Source organism: Cupressus sempervirens, chromosome 6 (assembly GCF_028749045.1).
Source record: "Cupressus sempervirens isolate cs-2001-9-10 chromosome 6, ASM2874904v1, whole genome shotgun sequence".
Classification (NCBI taxonomy): domain Eukaryota; kingdom Viridiplantae; phylum Streptophyta; class Pinopsida; order Cupressales; family Cupressaceae; genus Cupressus; species Cupressus sempervirens.
The window spans coordinates 320,423,076-320,439,354 of record NC_143123.1 but is presented as its reverse complement, the minus strand read 5'-3'; positions in this window follow the sequence as shown (position 1 = coordinate 320,439,354).

Genomic DNA, 16,279 nt, shown 5'->3' with positions numbered 1-16,279 from the left:
AACCATTTGGCCAACTCAACCTCAAAGTAAATTAATTTAATTGATTCTTGCTCAATTTTAGTTTACAAAAATGAACAAAGATTTCTCTACTTCATTAGAGTCTTTCATTTCTTTTCCTTGTGGCATTTATTCTTTCTATGATTGTAACAATATATTAAAAATATATTTCATCTATTCTTATTTTGGTTGATATTCTAATTCCACAAATGTACAATCAAATAGAGGAAATCTATAGTCTAATTATGAAAGGTTGGTCAACCAAATGATCCAAACCAAATTCTAAAAAGTGTAACCTAGATTTCAAATTCTAGAACTCTAAGTCAAGAATTTTAAATTCCAATTCCAATTCCCAAATTATATTCTAGCAACCAAATGGGCTCTTAGTGTTGAGAACCACAAAAAATTAATTTAAACATCAGTATGTAATGTCACACCCGAAGATCCTTGGAACAAGGATAAATAAAAGCCAAGATATTTCTTTTAAACAAGTATGGATGCACATGAAAATCAACATACAAGGATCATAAAGATCACAAAGGAAGACTTAACCAACAATCCTAACTACCAAAAAATCTTCAAATGCCACTACCAACTAACACACTTAAACTAAAAATAAAAACCAAAGATGACAACAGAATAATTAATCTTCAATCTATCAGAGCCTAGAAAATGAAACAATCCTAAAGGGTACTCAAAACAACAGATTGCATTCTTTGAAAAAATGGAGATGCCCCATATTTTCTGCATGAGAGAACAAAATTGATAGTCTAATGTGACGAAGCGATACAAGCCATCCAAGAAAGTGCACCATGTCATGTGAGGATGCAAAATAGAAAGCAAGAAAATTAAAAGGTAAAAAGGTTGGAAATATAATTTCCTCTGCACCAGGGAGTACCAGATCCACAATCAGTGCTAGAACACTCAACCACAAGAGAAAAAATATAGAAATGCAACTAACCAGTTAAACCATAGCAATAAACAAAAAGTACTAAAAGCAACATTGTAATGTACAAAAACAACAAAATTAATGTGTCGTTCCTCCCAGCTATAATAGCATAATGAGACCTCAAATGCCCTAGACATACCCCACACATAACATCTCAACTACCAACTAGATAGAGTTTTCTTATGAGGACATCACTACTAAAACATAATAAAATCATAAGAATAGGAAATATAACATGCTAATCTAATAAGCAATAGATACTCCAACTAAGTAAATCACATCATCTAATCATATTCTAAACATCATAATAAGGGAATGCATAAAATAACTATCTAAACATGATATCCAAGCATTCCAATGAAACCATAAATCACAAAGAAGCATACTTCAGAATCCTAAATATACCAAGTTAGCATCAAGCACTAGTCGCACTAGAATAATAGACCATCTCTATACACCAATCCCCAACAATGGTGAAGGTAGCTACACCTCCCAACCACATGAAACCCATAGTTTCACTCCCACCATACTTATGGAGTTAATGATCCAACCACAAAAACACATAAATCAATTATCCACGGCTAACACTCATGCTAGATAGTAAGATGATTGCAAACAAGATCATGAGACAATTCAAGTACAATAGGTCCTAGTCAGACACTCAATGGGTTATGTAGGGACTCAAACTTGGCATCAGGTAGCCCAAGCTATCATGGTGTTGAATCAAGTTTCCAATAGAAGGCTCACACAATGTGTCCTCAAACTTAATTTGGTGCTCACACATTTTATTATTTTAAGTTTATTACCTAGTAATTTATTTAGTTATCACTTTTTAAGCCTTCTTTCTACCAACCTAGGAAAATTCACCAAGGTTGTGGTAGAATCCCCTCCATGAAGCTACCCTACCCTACCCATATGCTAGAAATAGATAATACTGAGAGTGGGGGGTGAATCGGTATTTTCAAAACTTTTTCCTACAGCTAAATATTATTAATTACTCTATCACATGCATAATAAAGTAAACTAATAATGCTAAATAGTATAAATAACCATACACAAAGAGAGCTCATAACACCATTTTTTTTTTAACTAGGGAAACCCTAGCCAATGTAAAACTCTAGTGGGGATAGAACCCACAAGATGATTCACTATATATAGAATCCAATTAAGGATATTAACCCTGTTAGGAGTCTATGAAGAATGTATATTGTCTTCAGTCCCTTTTAGGAGGCTAGGCCTTTTTAGAAGCCTCAACCTTGTTAGGCGTTGCCTCAACCCTATTAGGAGTTGGTAGATCATATACAAAAGTGTGCAAGAAGAGCCAATTGCCCTAACATTCAACTATGCAATTAAGTTCCTCAAAAGAATAGATATACATTAAATTTTGGATCAGTTGTTGTGCTTCATAGTTCTTCTAATTAGATATATCAATTTTTTCTTCATACAGGCCATTAGTAGCTTGTAGATAATCTTCCCTCTAGTTCACTCATTATCATAAACAAGGAGTAACTATGCATATATGAACTTGCATCATATCTCACATTATCATCTCACGTCACATATATCTCTCCTAACTTCACAAATGAAGTTATTTACTTATATCAAATATATTATTGATAAATCCTTCTGCAATTGGCTCTCATATCATCCTTAGAGTTGGCTTATCAAGACTTAATAATAAGAATAATTCTTTAAGTCATACAACTCAATTTGCTAACATGCTTTGTTTAGTATTGTTAAGTATCTGTATAGATATTCCCTTCAAAATTTGAACTTGGTTATCTGTACATGCATGTGCACTAGTATACATCATCAAGATGATATCGTGCATCACTAGCCAACTGTGCAAGATAATATTCATAAGGAATATTGTGCTATCAATAGAACTCATTGTGTTTTTGTATCATTGTCCAATACTTAGACAATTTTCCATCACAAATAATCATAACTGAACTATAAAGCATATGTTGCCATAAATGACAACCACATATATCATCTTACTTGACTGATTGGCCATATTGCCAACAATATTGTCATACCAATCAAAGTAAATAAACATACATAACATAGTAAAAACATTATATTCATGTTTTGAGAAAAAGATTACATCCATTATTACTTTGATTACAAAGATTTCTTGAAGCAAAGCTTACTGCTATACTTCAAAATACAACTATACAATTTACAATTATAATTTTCTTTATCTCTATCCCTTTAACATCAATGACAAAGTGTCAACAAAAAGAAAATCTTGTCAAAATTTGAAAGCTACATCAAAATTTGGAAAAGAAATCACTGAAGTTAGTCTCCAACTATGCAAGGTGCTTCTTCCAATTGTCTTTTAGTGCATCTAACACACTTATTAGTGCACATAAGGCATATGTGGCTAACTTTGTTGCATTCAAGTTTGTAACCAAAAACTTTTCATAAGAATTTTTAGCTACCGAGTTTTCCTCCAACTAATTCTGTAACAATGTAATCTATGGGGATAAGTGGACTCTCAAAAGTGAAAATATTTTTAGGGCTTTCTCTTTTTCTACTTGTATACCCCAAATGCTATCATGAATTACTTCCATTGTAAGCTCAAATTTCTCTAACTTCTTATCTTGTTTTAGAAAGTTATCAGTAAGAGTCTATAACTCGGTTATCATTCCTTTGATTTGTTCATCAAAACTATGAAGGTGAAGGTATGCCAGGTTGCACTTAGCATAAATATGCTTCCCTTCCTCCATACTCTATCTCAATACCTTAATACATATATTTAATGTTTCTCTATCATTCCTTATATTTGTACACATAGTATTAAGAAGACTAGCATCATGTTTAGTCTATGCTTGCACTGTAGCAACATCAGTAAGCATTGTAAACTCATTATCAAATGTTTCACACAAAATTATTGCTCTCTTCTGAATGTTTGTAGATGTATTCATAGAACTTACTGTCTTCTTTAGTCTATCCAAAACTGAAGTTAAAGTCTTCTCAATTGACTTTACTAATTTCTTCTTTACAAAGAATTTTCTCAAAGAAGATATAAGGTTTTGTGCTTTAGCTTCATCATCTAATTATACTACTATGGTGACCTTTACTTCCTATGTAGGTCGTATAGAGGGTGTCACTATCACTATGGCTATAGGCACATTTTTACTAGCTACCTCAATGCTAGCTGAGACAACTTCAAATTTCTTCTTGGAAAATATATCTTCTTTTGCTCCTCTTCTTATTTTTCTTCATCAGTAGAGCTACTATAGTCAACAATATTTCCAATAATGTCAAAATCTTTGAATGGATCTTCAATTCTATCCACTATTACATTAGTGCTATCCACTTGCATGGATTCACTATCAATAGTAATGTGTGGTGGTGAATCACAAATTGAAGCCTTGGCTGGTTGCCCAAAATTGTGAGGACTAACTGCTACCATAGTGGGGCTTGTTCCCCCTAACTGCACAATCTTCTTAGTCTCCTTAGCAAAAGTTTACATGTATGTTACTATTGCCTTTTTAGTTTCCATATTAACTTCTTCATAATTTCCTCCTATAAGAAGAATGGATCCTTTCTTATTCCTCAACAAGGGTGCTATATCTTTTAAAATTTCTCCTAGATCTTATTCATTATTTACTATACATAGCTTTTTCACCATATTTATCCTTATTTGTTTCTCTTCCTCAATTACTGTACTCTTTATGTTTCTCATTCTATTATACAAATCTTTAGGAATTTGACCTTTTATGTTGTCAAATCTTTTATCTTTTAGAATTATATTTCTAACTACAACATTCTCTAGTTGTCTCCTATCCATATTATTGTACAAGTCATAGTACTTATTCAAATGCACAAAATTGTTGCCACTAATGGTTTGCATGTTAAGATTTTCTACCTTAGGTTTCCATGCTCTCCTTCCTACTAAATCTTGACTTCCTATTGTACTCTACAAGTCTATCACTAGTCTCTTCTTTAGATTCTAAGGAACTAATCTATAACGTGTTCCTCCTCTTACTCAGTCCACTTGATGTTTCCTTAACTCTATTCTTAGGAAAGGGGGTTTGTATGGGTTTTGTCTTCTCAAATCTTGTAGACTTTCTTGGTATAGATGCTTCCTCTATTTTCTTTTCCACTGATTCATTTTGTTTCCTCAGGGGTTACTATTGTGCAACTACTACATATAGCATTGTAGGTGCTTGCACACTTGTCTATGCAAATATGACATGCATAGTAGGTCTAGCCATTGCAATAGGTGTAGGAGTTAGTATTTCAATTTGACCACTAGCCTTCATCTCCAAGGCTATCCCTTTCACCTCTTCAAAATCTTTTCTAGACATCCTTGATTCTTTTAAGATATAATCAATTACTTTTCTATCTTCTTCTTGGTGTCCTTGTCCATTAGATTTGTTTAGACCTTTTTCATCTTTTCAATATATGTACCCCATCTAGGGCATCTAGAATCTACTATAGAATGTAAAATTATCTATGAGTAGCCTTCAATTAATTCAGCACTCATTTCATAAGACAAGGTTTAATGAACTTAAGGAACTAGTACCTCCATGCATGTGAAATCTATTTCTACCATAAAACATAGTCCATCCTTGTATTTCTCTATCAACGTAGGTGGTATCCTATACCTCTACTTCATTTCAACTTGGAATGATTTCATCATTCTATCAATATCATTGTCTCTAATTGTTTCCAACTTAGATCTACAAAATTGAGTGACAATTTTCATTGCACACTTGCTTCCATTCCAATTTGAAATGCTAGGAAATTTCTTTGCTACATAGAAGAATATATGTCTCAATAGGGATTCAAACCTAAAGACTGTGCTCTTAGACTTCTTGTTCTTTGATATGTTATCTAATAATTGAGTTTAGATTAAATCACATAGGTTAAATTTTTCACCTTTTACTACCATCACATAAGTTGCGTGAAGAAATCTGACTAGGACTAAATCTAACCTAGATCTATGGTTGAATTTATAACCCAAAATTTTTCTAAAGAGTCTTATTCCTTAATCTTGAATGGTGTTAACCTTCATGTTTCTACCATCAAATCTTGTGTTGATATTTATTTCAACTATTCTACACACAATATTTATGTTCATGGGATTGCATCCTTCATTGCTCAAACCAGTGACCTTATGAATTAGGTTATGAATACAGGTGTTTCTATGGGTTGTGATCAAGCTACTAAGATAATGAGGGGAGCAAAGAATGAACTTAATAAAATAAAAACCCTATCAACAATAATACCTTTCTATAAGGAAATTTTCAAGATGGCACACTTCAATGCCATGGCAACAGAAGTATATAGGATCTTATACAGAGTTTTTAGAGAAGGTGAAGAAGATTTTATACCCATTGGCTTCATGCAAATAGTCCCTCTGACTTTTTGTTAGTATCTATCTTTATGTGTTAGTAGGTAACAAATTTTTGTTGAAAGTTGGTTTTGGATGCAAACATGGTTGGCTAAGCAGAAATTGCTCATTTTTTAATATTTGACGGCCACATTGTTTCCATACTCGAGTGCTTTTTCTTAAGGGTTAATCCCATTATCTTAGGGATTCATATTAATCAATGAAGAGTGGGAAGTAAGGGTGTTTCCCCCAGTACCGTGATGATGGTAAACCCATGGGTTCAAGTTAGTTTGCAATCATTAGATTAGATTTTGTCATGGGAAAGCTTAGCAGTTACATATATGACAAAATCATAGTTGGAGCTAAATCAGAAAATGGATGTGATAGACAGAAGCCCGCAAGAGAATATATGGTTCGCATAACTTCCAGTTAATCCTTTTCTTTTTGGACAAATGTGTGTGTCTTCTTCTTGTAAAGGACACCTATAATTTTCTCTTATCCTAAAGCTTGTTGCATCTCACACTATATAAGTGAGATCCCAGGGCTAGAGAAAGGGTCCAAATTCTATTTTTCTAAGTGATACTTAGTCTATTTTTGGTCCATTCTTTTGAGCAAATTGGTGGTGTATTTTCTCTATCAGATCTTGAGAATACATGAATATAGAATGATTTGTGTTTCTTCTGAAGGTCATTTTGAGTCTACTGTAAATTGTATACAATTTTCAAGGAAAATGAATACAAATCATGAACTATCCCCATATCAGTTCTTTTTGAATTTTGTCTCCTTTTGATTACTTGGTTATCTTGATGTTGTATAAGTAAAGGCTTGTGCAATTGAATGCAACCCAGTTAGGTTGTATATCTATTTATCACTACTGTTAATTCAATGGATTAAGTAAAAGCTTTGATGAATGTGATAAGATTGTTGTAGTAGTGGAAAGGATTTTGAATGATGAATTTTGATAAGAATTGCTGATAAAATTTGTTGTAAGGAAAAAAATTATATCTAGAAATTTGTAATAGACTCTGACTCCTAATGGATTAGGCATTGATCAAATTAGATCCATCTGAAAGAGAAATGTGTCACAAGTGGTTGTCAAAATGAAAAATTAAATCAATCTTACTTTTATTTCCTAAAGATTTTCAAAGTTGGCATGTACTTGTATGCATAGAATGTTTTAGCTTTAGTTAGTCACTATTGCTGAGAACTCTTGCAGATCTATAGAAGAATTTTGGCCATATCTGCTATATGGGATATGTTTTAGCTGCAAATTTTAAATCAGAAGTCATTATAGGTGAATGAGGTTAAAAAATTTTAAAGGATGTCAAGATTCATTCCACCTAAGATGCAACCAGTTACTAAAGTTCCTAGATCTAGTTCTACCAAATGCTATATGCCATTGGATTTCAATGGTATTCATGGTTTCCTGAATATCATTCCTAGTGATGTTAGAAAAAGTTTGCCTAAATTTAATGGGAACCATCTTCTTCCAGTCAGTCATCATATTGAGTTGTTTACTGATTTGATGGGTAACTGTGAGATTACCCATGAGGACTTGCACATGAATTTATTTGTTCAAACCTTAGAAGGTGATGCAAGAGACTAGTTTTCTTTCCTACCAGCATGTTCTATTTCATCTTGGGGTGAATTGCATTCTTCCTTCATGGAGCAATTTGGAGAAAGGGTAAGCATATCTAATTCATATGACAAGTTCTTAAAGATTCATATTCAGAGTCATGAAATTATCTCTCAATTTAACATTAGATTTGCAAGAGTTTTGAATGAAATCCCTGAGAATTATAGACCTGATGATCAAGTGTGTTTAGCAGTGTATTTTGATGCATTTGACAAGAAAATGAATTATAAGGGATAAATAACAACAGACATTATATCAGGCTTTTGTGACAGCTAGGGATATTGAAAATAATTTGAGTTACGGATTGACTAAAGGTCATTTTTCTATATATGATTATCGGTATAATGTATTTGAAAGAAAGGATGAATGTGGTGTTGGTGCTTCAGTTTCAAATAAGCATATCAATACCCCTACTATAGGTTTTAATCAAATGGAGAATTTAGATCAGAATATGTATATAGGTAAGGTTAGCCTAGTTACAAATGACAACCACTAGTAGAATTTTGGCAAATAAATGACTACATGACTACAAATTTTAGTCACAAGAGTAAAAATTTTAGTCACATGACTAAAAGTGATCAAATTCTAGTCATGTTTTACAATTTATAAGTGACTAAATAAGATGACTAATTTGGTCATCATATATAATCACAAGGTTAGACAATGACAAGTGATTAAATAAATCATCAAATAAGCGACTAAATAATTGGTCACTAATAATTAGCCACGTAAACAAATGATAAATGAATGATCAATAAATTTTTATCATACTAATACATTCTTTTAACCTTTTTTTTAATAACTTTTATTTTTCACTAATGAATTTTTTATCCTATCAATACATTATTATAAGTTAAATTCCTCAAATTTCCTCCCAAATAATATTGAACTAAATATGAAATCAAAGTCACCCCAATTTGCACCAAAACTTCTCAAAATCTATGATCAACTCTTGAAGAAAATAAAAATCATACATGCACTCAAAGGAAAACTCTGAGTCTATCTCTGAATATCAAAAAGATTAATTAATAATTAAGTACTGTATAATCTTGGCATAAAATTATTGTTTTAATCACATTAATGCCATGTAATAATTAGGCATCTTAAAATATAATGTTATTTTATTATCATTATATTTAATATATTTTAGTATTTTGTAAATAATTAAAATCATCATTTAATAAATATTAAACCTTGAAAGAAAATAGTTTTAAAATATTTTTTTAATAAACATAATTTAATTATAAAATAATTTACAAACAATGTTCATATTACAATATGACTCGTGGAGATTCATTTGGAAAAAATATATCAAAATTTATAAGGAAGATGATGCATTTCATCCCTAACTATATTGGATGGAGATGGCACATGCTAACAATAGTATCTATATTACTCTTTTTTATCAATGTATTAAGCCCAAGGATAACACATATGACTATTAAAATTTGAACATCAAATAAAGAAATAAAAGTTTACTAGGAAAATGCAAATGCACTTCAATCAATGGCATGATACATTAATATAACAATCTATCTTCAAAATAGAATTTTGACTGTCATATATGCATGGAGGTTCCCAGTAATAGTTAACACTGCCACATAATAGCTACTACATATCTTCTTTGGGGTTTTTATCTAGATTTACTATTTAGAATATCCTAGATGTTGGTCCACTCTCTTTATTTTATAAATAATGCAATTAATATTTTTGTATTATATTATAATAATTAGGAACATTTAAACTCTTAGTCTAAGGATAGTTTTTGTGCAACCTAACTATAAGAGCCTCTATTATCTTAGGAATTATATATATCCTTTTGATATTTAGTTTTTCTTTTTATGGTAGAACAAATATATTTTCTATATTAAGAAGAATTTCCTTCTTAAATTTATCTAAAGTGTTCCTTTAGATCTCAAAAATTGTTTAAAAAGGTATCTTTTGGTTAGATTTGTAACTTGAGTGTATATACCTAAAAATATATTTTACCTTTTTTTAGCGTATAAAATTTGAGACATGATTTTTAAAGAACTCCAATTAACTACGTTTCTTAGATTGCCTCTTAGAAACTTTGTTCAAAATGTGTTCTCTAATTTTAGAAATATAAATAAATAATATATAAATCAATATTAATATTTATTAAATAATAAATAAATTTAAATTGACATTCCTTAAGCATATATTTTTATTACTTATTAAAGATTAAAATAGATTCATAATTATTTAAGAATTACTTATAGAACCTTTATATCCTCCCAACGTTAATTCAAAATATCCCAACAAAAAACTATACAATTTGCATAAAGCCTTTGTCGCATGCACTAATATTACTTAAAATACACTGATATTATTTATATTATTTCAAATACATTTCATTAAAAAAATAAGTAGGGAAGTTTAAAATGGTCTCCTTTGTCAACATATTCTCTCCCACTTTGTATTTGTTTTATTTTTACCCTCCAAAACTCTGCTTTGGCACCGATGACCTAGGGTTTGGAAGTATTGACTTTAATAGAGTTTAAAGGCTTTTCTACATAGATCTGGTAGGCTATGGGTGAGATTGGTAAGATCTTAATAAAATATTTTCTTTCAAGTTTTGTTTCTTTATAACTTAATAAAAATATCTTTTGATTTACATCTATATCTTCTTAGCATTCAAGCTCTGTGTATTTTCCATGCTTTGAGTTAATTTTTTCTATGTTAATAGGTCAAAAATTTGCAAGTGGACATGGTAGGAATAAAATAAAAAATGAACTTTCATTTTCTTCCTAAATGTTTCTCTGTGGCTCAAATATTTTATATTAAATCCTTGATGGATTCTAACCCAACGGATCCCCTTTTTGAATAATGATTCCCTTGAATACTTGGCACGCCATTGCTTCTCTAAAAGCAATAAATAGACTTGTATAGTTATGCATTATTTAAGGGATCTTTGGAATTAGCAATGAAACATTGAAAATATAAACCTTGCACTCTAGAGTTTGTCTTTTTGTATGCCTTGATTAGAATTTAGAACAATTCCAAAATCAAGTTCATGGTCATTGGTCGAGTGTATATTGACATCTTGATTTGAATTTTAGAATATTTAAGGCATCTGTGAGTTTGCATTGGAATTGTGGCCCAATCCCTCAACATCATCTACCTATTGGAGATATGCATTGGCATCGTTATTGAAGTTCATGATCAGGTAGAGGGAGTTCATGGTCAGGCAATCCTTGGGATGTGGAAACTTGTCAAGTATCTCGATGCATTCTATCCAAAAATTTTGAATGCTAGGTTTCCTCTCTATTGCTGATAGATTAATCTATGGATTTCTTGCAATGATTTAAAAAAAAAAAAATTGTGCTTCTCAAAGAAATTGATTTGTAAGTAGAGTATTAATTGAATAAACTGAAATATATAATATTTAATTATAGGTCAGGAAATTCCATGAGTCATTTGTACTTAGAGACATATTGATTAGATCACCTCCGATTGAACTTAACTTCTAGGCTACAATGACTTAATTTTTTATGAAATGATGAAAAATATTTCAACACACCATGACTACAATGATGTGAATCAAATAAAAAAGCTCTGGTAGTTTATCCTTTAACCATTGAACAAGGTTGTAACATATGTTTTCTCATGCTTGACTCAATGCCTATGAACAAGAAACAACAACAACAAATGGATATCCATAACTCTTATGTTATTATATTATAGCTTTGAAAAATGCATCAAAATAAATAATTAGATATGAAACAAAAAATATATATTAAATATGAAACAAAAAAATATGCGCTACAAAAAACAACAGGATAAGAAAAAAAAAAATTTCCTTCTAAAATTTAACAAACTGTTCTTTTCATTCTATCAAATTGTTCTTTTACTTCAAAGTACATTGGTGTCTTAGCTTAATATATTTTTCATGTTGCCATCATTCTAAAGAGGACGGTCTTGACTGTACTCCTATGAAAGACATTAGTAGTTGATAATGTCTTTAGGTTGTGTAAAATCTAATGTGGCATATGCAATAAGAGATTATTGTACACCACATTCAACACCAATTTCAATGATCTTTTTCAGTGGAGAAACAAGAAGGGGAAAAGGAAAAGAAAGGGTCTTGTATACACAGTGTATTACTGGTGGCTTACATATATTCACATTAGTAGCCAACAAAAGCAACAAGAGCTAGGTTAGTCAGTAGTAGTGGTAGTGGTATTTGATGGAATTCTAAATGTTTGCAAAATTTTAGAGCTCCAAAGCATCCTAGAAAAGGACTACTTATATTCAAACAATATGCTTCAAGCATTTAATCATGGAGAATGAGAAAACTATGAAAAACACATCTAGTTGTGTGATGTCATGAGTATATCAAAGTCTCTAGATATAAAATTACAAATGATATGATAAACATATCTAAGTGGATTTTACAAAAAAGTCACTTCTAGTTCATTTATTTCACAACAATCCAATCAAGATCAACAAAACTATGACTATGGTTGTACAGAAGTGTTTGAAAGCTGTAAATTCTTTGGTGGTTCCAATCTGAAAGGAAACAATTCTTGTAGTGAAAAAAAACTTGAAGATGATATAAGGGTTGCAGCCATAAAGAAAAAATATAGTTTCATGATAAATTTTGGTAATGTATTGAGCAGAAGTACAAAAACAAACATTCAGTTATTGATATTTTAGAGCATCTGCAAAAGAACTCATCCTCAAAATTGTAAACTGCAACAAGCATAGTATTAGCAGCACATCTAAGATATTGATTACATAAATAAATGTAGTAGTTATAATCAATATCACTGGTATCTACATGAAAATGTAAAGAGGAAGTCAATCTATCAAGAAATATGTTATATGAACAAAAATTTGAGGAAGCATTCAAAGTTAAGAAGACACAAGTCTCCAATTCCACAAGTTGTATGCTTATAGATGATTATTTTGATGAGGTGGACAACCATGAAATACACCGGTAGTGCATCATGACCCTGATCAGTTAAAATCTGAAATGAATTGAGTCATAAAGAAAGTGGAATCCCAAGGTGGGAAGTGAATGCAGAAGCAAAAAAGTGGTTTATTTATGGAATGATGATTGAGCAATGATTTTAAAAACAAGAAATATATATCATATTAAACACTAGAGAATCAAAGGTAATATACTCCTAAAAGTGAGAAACTTGTTTCAGATTATGGAGGCATGAACATGTTGACCTTATTAGTCTTTGCTGGAAAAGCATTTCCTGATAGCATTCAACTCTACAGCCTCAAATACTGATGAAGATAGGGGAAGACAATATTACAGGGTGTAAAGATGTCAGAACATCTATGTAAATAATGTGCTCATGAACACAGTAAAATTAAGTGTCATTTCAAAGACAACTAGCAACCATAAAGACCACTAAAAATAGATAAATTTCTAGCACATAGAGAACATATCAAGTGAGTGTTGAAGGATTAAACAAGGAGGCATAATATACATCTTTAGAATCTCATAATCATCCCAGTTCATGGATAGTAAACGTGCTTATTTACAATAGTATTCGAAAGAGAAAATGGTGTCTTGTGTTTGTATGTGTATGTTCAGAGAAAGGAGATTATTATAGTCTTAATCCATGATTTTAGCTACTTGTTTTTTCCAAAAAAAAAGCACGATAAGGTAAGGCCCTAAAACAAGTTAAATCACTATAATTCCTTAGATAACATATATAATAAAAAAATAGTTTTTTAGAATGTGCTTCCAGTTCAAAATAATATGTCTAAAACATCAATGTTTATTGTTGGAATTACTAATACCAATTGCAAGTTCAGCCCTGACAAGTGAATTTCCATTAGATAGTACTTTAAGGAAATGTTTTACAATGTCTTGTTCTACTTTACTTCTTTCATCATCTTCATCATAACAATACCCATCTCCTCATGGTTGGGTTCTAGTATCAAGAAGAGTTCCTAAAGCATAAACAACAGATGCCCTCACCAGACTATGAAAAAACATAGAAAACATATGCTATCTGTCCTAATATTATTGATTAGATATATGCATAAAGAATGTTTAATCTCACAGTGAAGGTATAGTCATGGAATGTTCAAGAAAAAAGAATATCAAAAACATAGACAGAAAACAAAGTGAGCATATGACTGAAATAATTACTATGGAACTCATCTGACCCTGATTGTGCCATCACATTTCTACCAACTAGATGAATTGATAGTTTCAAAAAAATTTAAAATAATAATAATTCAAAAATACAATAGAAAACTTGGGAGAAAAAAATAACAAAGGACAAAAGAGAGTTTTACAATTAAATTCCATATTTCAATGATTTCAATGATTTCAATGATGAAGATTATTCCTAATATATTTTATCTTAGACAGTGTAATGGAAATGTTTCTATTTCTTCTTTTGCATAATAATTTATCTTCTGAAATGAAATTAAGATTATTACTATTTATACAATATCATTTTCATATATTGTATCATGTAAAATCAACAAAGAAGTAATAATAGAGATGTTTCTATTATGATACAATCTCATTTTTATATATTGTATCATGTAAAATCAACAAAGAAATAATAATATAGAGGTTTCTATTTTGATAAATGATTTTTCCTTGAGTAAAATTAAATAAAGAATTATTTTGTTCAATAACTAGCAATCATTATCTATCTTTTGGTTTATTCTATCTTTTATGAAGTCACAATAATATATTCTTGTTTTATAAAGTTATTGTTTTCCTTAAGAATAAGTTGAAAATTTAGTTTACTTAGTAAATTATGATAAAATTATTTATTCTACATATTTTTCTTAGATTTAAGAAATCAAATTATAATGTTAGTATAAATCTAACAATTTTCTTTTTCTAACACTATAATATTAAAATACATATTATGACTTTTCAATAGTTGGTGATTTTTACTATTTATTAGTTTTGTAAATATGGAAAAAGAATTTAAGATTGAGGGATAATATTTCTTATGATAATGACTAGTTATAGTTTGTAAATTTGAAAGGTTTAGATTACGAAGTAAAATAACAATAATATATTTTAAAAATTAAAAGTGAAAGACATAGTTATAATTATGAGGAGAGTAAAAGTGAAAGCTATAGTTATTATTTCAAGAGTTAGGATGTTAAATAAATGGTATTTTCTTATGACAATTTCAAATTTGTTAAGTTTCTAGGATCTGCTACAAATGTAATGGCATTGCCTTGTAATCAGGTATATGTTTTCCATATGCAACATCTTCTCATTTATATTGAGTATGAGTAAATGAATAGACATGTCTATTCATTAAACAAATAATTAATAATAAAAAATATAATTATGTTATATATATATATATATATATATATATATATATATATATATATATATATATATAAGCTTATAGCTCACATAATATAATATCTCATATATAATTATATGAATAACCATAAATTTATCCGATAGAAGCTACCAAACATTAACACTCCCTCTTAGCAAGGGAGGATAAACACAAGACAAATATTACACCATTGGTAATATCTCAGAAGTTTTTCACCATTAATATCACATATGATATCAAGAGTATTGATCTCGATAATATCAACATATGATATTCATCAATTAATCAAAATTACAATAAGATATCACATTTGATATCAAGAGTCTTGATCTCCCAGAATATCCACATCCGATATTCATCAAGTACTCAAAAACAAGGTTTGATATCACATTTGATATCAAGAGTATTGGTCTCCTAGAATATCGACATCTGATATTCACCACTTACTCAAAATATTTTTAGCTACCACATTTGATATCAAGAGTATTGGCCTCCTAGAATATGAATGATATTCACCAAGTACTCTAAGAGTAATTGTCTCCAAGAATGTTGAGATGTAAGACATTCACCATTTACTCAATTTATTTCATCTCATTATACAAGTTGATTGTAAGATCGTCACCTTACAAAAACTTCTCCCAAATACAAGTGATGATCATTTGGAAGTTGTCAGTTCCTCATGATATACACAAAAGATAGGCCCACATAAAAGTCACATGGTCATAGTCCTCTTGACTATGAAGAACTTATTGATTATTAGAGAAACTAGCTCAACATGGTTTATTCCCTCTCAATCAATAAGATCGGGGTCACTAAAGATTAACCAAATAGCATCCTCATTCTTCTCCCTCTCTTTCAAGATTTCCTCAAATGAAATGTTAGGTTCCCTCTAAATTTCAATCTCCCTTTTCCTACAATAACATTCTCAAATGAAAAGATCAAGAGAAATAACTCATATATAAAAATACAAATTAAGCGAACATCTTTTTTAATAGAGAATTTATCATACATACCTTACAAAGGGTCTACAATACCGT